Here is a 5,878-nt window from a genome sequence, read left to right on the forward strand (position 1 = left end):
GCGGTTTGCGGGGGTTAGGCGGTGTGTGTGAGGGGTGGGAGTGGGGTCGTGAATAATTTTGGTGCCCAATTGAAGGGGTCAAAAGGTCATATTCAAGGTTTCACACCAGAGTCACCTTGCGTGCGACCGGTCAGCTCATGGCTGTCACTGGAAGTGATCATGCAGAGTTACATCTCCGCCTTAAGGAAAGCCTTAGCCACAGGAAGAATCATGCTGCAGTCACCTTAGTTTAAACCATGTATTGCTTACTTTGTTCCAAACTTTCCCCACTCTTGTTATATTTAAAACTCACAAATTCCTTTACACCCAAGGGATTATGCTTTCCAAAATCCCAGGCAAGCCCCCAATTTGTTAAGAATCCACCTGATGTTAATGTGAGGGTATCCCAAAATCCAGAAGAGTAACTTGGAACACTGGTTCTTCACAGCGTATATTTTTAATTTGGTATATTGTGAGAAAAATGTGAACCAGGGTGGAATATTCCAGTCGTTGTGTGAACCATTAATAAAGAACATTTATTTAAAATAAAAAACAGGAAGGTGATAATACACTACAACAGTTAAGTACACTGATGGCTATACACACACTGTGTTACAGGCAGTTACCACTTGGTTCCCAACTACCTATGTCTCCTGAACTCTGAGATGCCTCCTTGTTCCCAACCAACATCCATTATATAACTCTGAGCCAAATCCAGCAGATAGTTACCATGTGCTGGTTATTTGCCAAGTTCAGGGAAACCGTACTCAGTTTCAGCAAAGGCGAAATCTGCTACTTCTCTTCGGGAGACTTTTTCTGCAGCTGGGTGTGGCTGTGATGGTTCGTTTGCCTGTCCTTGTCACAATCATTATGTTATTGATATATCATTCTTTCCCTTTGATGTTATCCACCCTGTGGAGTCAGCTTTTAGCATATACATATCAAGTTCCTTATCTCTCTACTTTGAAGTTACCTCTTCTAAACCCCATTGTTATCCTCTAGTCACATGGGTAAACACTTGCTTTTCTCACTGATATGCAAATCTGCATCTCAAAATCTCTTCAGATAGTTGCCATTATCAACTCCCCATTTTATTTTATCCCCATTTCATTTTCCAAATCTTAGTTTTCCCCAATTATTAACATTTCTGACAAAAGTTTATTAATGAAACAGGACATGGTTAGAAAAACAGAAAATGACTTGAGGATCAAAGACAACCAGGGTAAAAGGATGTTCACAATGTTCTGGACCCAAATGGTTTCTCTTTAATTCATCTGTAGCCTGTTCCCTGCCCTCTTTGTGGAACACCTCCGCTCAGTCCACAAGCATGACCCTGACCTTCCGCTTGCTGCCATTAGAATTCACCACCTTGCTCTCAGGCTCACATTTCTGTCCTCGGCCTGCTGCAATGTTCCGGAGAAGCCCAACACAAGCTGGACGAACAGCCCCTTATCTTCCCATGAGGCACTTTACAGCCTTCTGGACTCAACATTGAGTTCAACAACTTCAGACCCAGAACTCTCTCCTCCATTTTGATTTGGGTTTTTTGCCAAGTGTCAATCTACATCTTGTTTTCCTGGGTTTTCTTTCCTTCCAGACGGAGCTGTCCTTTATTCTGCCATTAACACTTACTCTGGACAAATGTACAGCTCTAGTCACATAGTGTACGACCATGTCTAAATGATCTGTCTGGGCTGTCTGCCCTTGGTACATGTGAACCAGGGTGGAATATTCACTGCACCTTGGTACATGTGACAATAAACAAATCCAATCCAATCCATTGCCTCCATCTGAAATGAAATGAAAATCGCTTATTGTCACAAGTAGGTTTCAAATGAAGTTACTGTGAAACGCCCCTAATCGCCACATTCCGGCACCTGTTCAGGGAGGCTGGTACAGGAATTGAACCGCACTGCTGGTCTGCTTTAAAAGCCAGAGATTTAGCCCAGTGTGCTAAACCAGCCTCTTTGCCTTTTGTTCCAGGACATTTTAATCTTTTAATCTCACCCGCCCTCTAACCAATCCCTGACTTTCTCTTTTGTTCTACCTGACCCTCCCCCTTTCTCACCAGCATCAAACCCATCACATTTCTCCCTCTCTTTAGTTCTGAAACAGAGTTACATTGGACGTGGAACGTTAACTTTGCTTCTCTCTCCACAGATGCTGCCAGACCTGCTGTGTTTTTCCAGCCCTATCTGTATTTATTTTAGATTTGCCTGTACTGGGCTGATATCACACCCTGGGCTAGTGCACGGTCAATTCCAGCCCCACTTGACCCAGAGTCGCAACACAATTGAAATTAACAAATTAATTCAAAGAAAACATCCAAAATCTTTGATCTTTGGCTACCCAATAACTGCAGTCACCAAGTTTGTAAATTTAAACATGATTAATTTTGTTAATAACAATAACTATAATTAAATACAGTAGGAAGTCTTACAACACCAGGTTAAAGTCCAACAGGTTTGTTTCAAATCACTAGCTTTCAGAGCACTGCTCCTTCCTCAGGTGAATGAAGCGGTAGGTTCCAGAAACATATATATAGACAAAGTCAAAGATACAAGACAATGCTTGGAATACGAGCATTAGCAGGTGATTAAATCTTTACAGATCCAGACGGCGGGCGGGAGGCGGCCGCACAATGGAGGGCTCCCGGTCGGCAACGGCATTGTCGGGCTTTAAGCCCGGTCCCAGGGTCCGCGGAGGCGGCAGACGAAGGGAGAAGGCACAGTGAAGACACAGGAGGAAAAAAGGAACAAAGAAAAATGTCGAGGGTGAGCAAGAAAACGGCTGGAAAAAAAAACAGCTGGAGGTCCGTCGGGGAGTGGAAAGGTCACCGCGGGGTCACCAGGAAAAATGGAGGCTGGAGCACCAGGGAAGGCCGCACTGCTTACGGCTGAAGAAATAACTAAGGTGATTGCTGCGGAATTTGAAAAGCAGTTGGCGCAGGTTGCGAAATGCATGGAGACGGTGAGGAAGGAGATGAGGGAGGTTTTGAGTGTGCTGGTGGAGGAGGCGGTCTCCCCGGTGAGGACGGAGGTGGCGAGCGCAGTGGCGGAGGTGCGAGAGCAAGGGGAGGTGCTGAAGGAAGTGGAGGAGATGTTATTGCAGCATGGTGATCAACTTGCCTCGATGGGGAAAGAGATGTGGAAGGTGATGGATACTAACAAGGATCTGCGAGGAAAAATGGAAGACCTGGAAAACAGATCCAGGCGACAGAATTTGAGGATTGTGGGGCTGCCCGAAGGAGTTGAAGGACCGAAGCCGACGGAGTACTTTGCCACGATGCTGGCAAAATTATTGGGGGAGGGGGAGGATCCCTCCCGATATGAACTGGATCGGGCTCATCGATCGTGGATGCCTATACCAAAGGCGAGTGAGCCGCCAAGGGCAGTGACTCTCTGCTTCCGTAGGTACTGGGTGAAGGAGAAGGTCCTGAGCTGGGCCAAGCAGAAGTGGGTGGTGCAGTGGGCTGGAATACGTGTATACCAGGACTTTACAGTGGAGCTGGTAAGGAAGCGGGCTGCCTTCAACCGGGTGAAGAGGGCACTGTACATTAGCAAGGTGCGGTGCGGCATTGTATATCCAGCGAAGCGGAGGGTGACTTACAAGCTGAGGGACTTTTATTTTGGAACGGCGGAAGCAGCGGAGGAGTTTGCGAAAGCAGAAGGACTGTGGCAGAACTGACAAATTGAGGAATGGCCAGGTGCCGATGTAACCTCATGACTGTATTTTCTTCTTTTTTGTATCACTGCGCGCGGGTGTAGAGATTAAAGGAGCCAATGTGGTATATATTTGGACAAGGGGACGGGACTTTCACTCGAAATGAGAGTTCTTTGGGGTGTAGGTGGATATGCGGGGTTTGTGTGCTAAAAGGGGATCTTTGGGCTTTCCTAGGGCCGGGCAAGTGGGAAAGGGACCCGGGCGGGGGCCTCCACGCTGGCCGGTTTAAGCCGGCCAGTGAACGGGAGTGAGGTGGGGGGAGGGGCTGCGGCCATCGGAGCCTGGCAGAACAGGGTCCGAGTGGTCACGCCGGGGTGGAAAGTTGGGGGGGAAGGAACCGAGGTTGGGAGGCGGAGTTTTACAAGAGGCAGTGGACGGGAGGAGCTGGAGACCTGGGGTGGGGGTGGGGGGGGGGGGGGGGGGGGAAAGCTGTGTAAGATTAAGGGTGACAATGGGTAATCCCTGATTCCTTTTTGCCATTTGTTTATGTAAACATGCGGGTTGAGGTTTAGGGGTTGGTGGGTAGATGGGATCATTGTTATTATGGGGACTGGCATATCTTGCTGATTATTGTTTATTGTTGATGGATGTAAATGTGGGAGAAAATGTGAAAAAGGAGAATTAAAAAAATAAAAATAAAAAAATCTTTACAGATCCAGAGATGGGGTAACCCCAGGTTAAAGAGGTGTGAATTGTGTCAAGCCAGGACAGTTGGTAGGATTTCGCAGGCCAGATGGTGGGGGGGTGAATGTAATGCGACATGAATCCAAGGTCCTGGTTGAGGCCGCACTCATGTGTGCGGAACTTGGCTGTAAGTTTCTGCTCGGCGATTCTGCGCTGACGCGCGTCCTGAAGGCCGCCTTGGAGAACGCTTACCCGGAGATCAGAGGCTGAATGCCCTTGACTGCTGAACTGTTCCCTGACTGGAAGGGAACATTCCTGCCTGGTGATTGTCGCGCGACGTCCGTATATCCGTTGTCGCAGCGTCTGCATGGTCTCACCAATGTACCACGCTTCGGGACATCCTTTCCTGCAGCGTATGAGGTAGACAGCATTGGCCGAGTCACACGAGTATGTACCAGGTTTCTGGAACTGAGGAAGGGGCAGTGCACTGAAAGCTAGTGTTTGAAACAAACCTGTTGGACTTTAACCTGGTGTTGTAAGACTTCTTACTGTGCTCAGCCCAGTCCAACACCGGTGTCTCCACATTATAATTGAATAGGCAGCAAATACAACTGGTTAATTATTATCTAATTCCTAACCCTCCCTCGTTAACTCACCGCACTCTCAAATCACTGTCTGTTGCCGGACAGAATACGGTCTTTGGCCAATCCATTGGCCACCTGTCAATCAATCAAAACCAAATCCCTCCGATGTCTCAGGTCCCAGAAAATCTGAGTTCTTCTGTTAAAAGGCTAAACCTTCAGAGTACAGTGAAGTATTTTGCCACTTCGGAGTTCCTCACTTCCTCTGCTCAACTTCAAGGTTTATTTTCATTTAATATTCATGGATCAAAATGACAATGGCAAAGTAATAGAAATGGGAAATCAAGAGGAAGAGTCCTTACAGGGTGAAAACATTATTTAAAATAAACATACTTCATCAGCTTTTGTGGATCATTTCAGGGAAATGTGCTCTCCCAGGCTCAAAGAGCATGAGTCTACTGGGAACAAAGTTGTGAGACCGGCCAGTCCAGCAGAAAGAAACCCTCCGACCCTCCCACTTCACCAAGTGTCAGAATGGTTCAGTCCTGGATGTGATTAACAGCAGCAATAACAGCAGAATCCAACCCCTGTCATCACTTGTGAACTCGTTGGTGTCTCAGCAGGTGGGATGACTGAATGAAGCCCTTATCACACACGGAACAGATGAAGGGTCTCTCCCCAGTGTGAACACGCTGGTGTTTCTGCAGATGGGATGACTGACTGAATCCCTTCCCACACGCGGAGCACGTGAACGGCTTCTCCCCAGTGTGAATCCGCTTGTGCTTCCGCAGGCTTGAAGAATGACTGAATCCCATCCCACATTCCGTGCAGGTGAACGGTCTCTCCCCGGTGTGAACTCGCTGGTGTGCCCGCAGGTTGGATGACTTCCGAAACCGCTTTGAGCAGTGAGAGCAGCTGTATAGTCTCTCCTCAGTGTGAATGCGTTGGTGGATCATCAGATCTGCAGCACA

General features: G+C 47.7%; 1 long non-coding RNA gene across 1 annotated transcript; it reads right to left on the bottom strand.

Moving 5' to 3' along the window:
- Nucleotides 1-486: 486 nt before the first annotated feature.
- Nucleotides 487-5,503, bottom strand: LOC140422123 (uncharacterized). Its single transcript, XR_011947271.1, has 2 exons — nt 4,983-5,503; nt 487-1,769 (listed from the first exon to the last, which is right to left on the bottom strand). It is a non-coding gene; the product is annotated as an uncharacterized lncRNA (long non-coding RNA).
- Between the last annotated feature and the right edge of the window lie 375 nt (nt 5,504-5,878).

This window comes from Scyliorhinus torazame, chromosome 5 (genome assembly GCF_047496885.1).
Source record: "Scyliorhinus torazame isolate Kashiwa2021f chromosome 5, sScyTor2.1, whole genome shotgun sequence".
In the NCBI taxonomy this organism is placed as follows: Eukaryota; Metazoa; Chordata; class Chondrichthyes; order Carcharhiniformes; family Scyliorhinidae; genus Scyliorhinus; species Scyliorhinus torazame.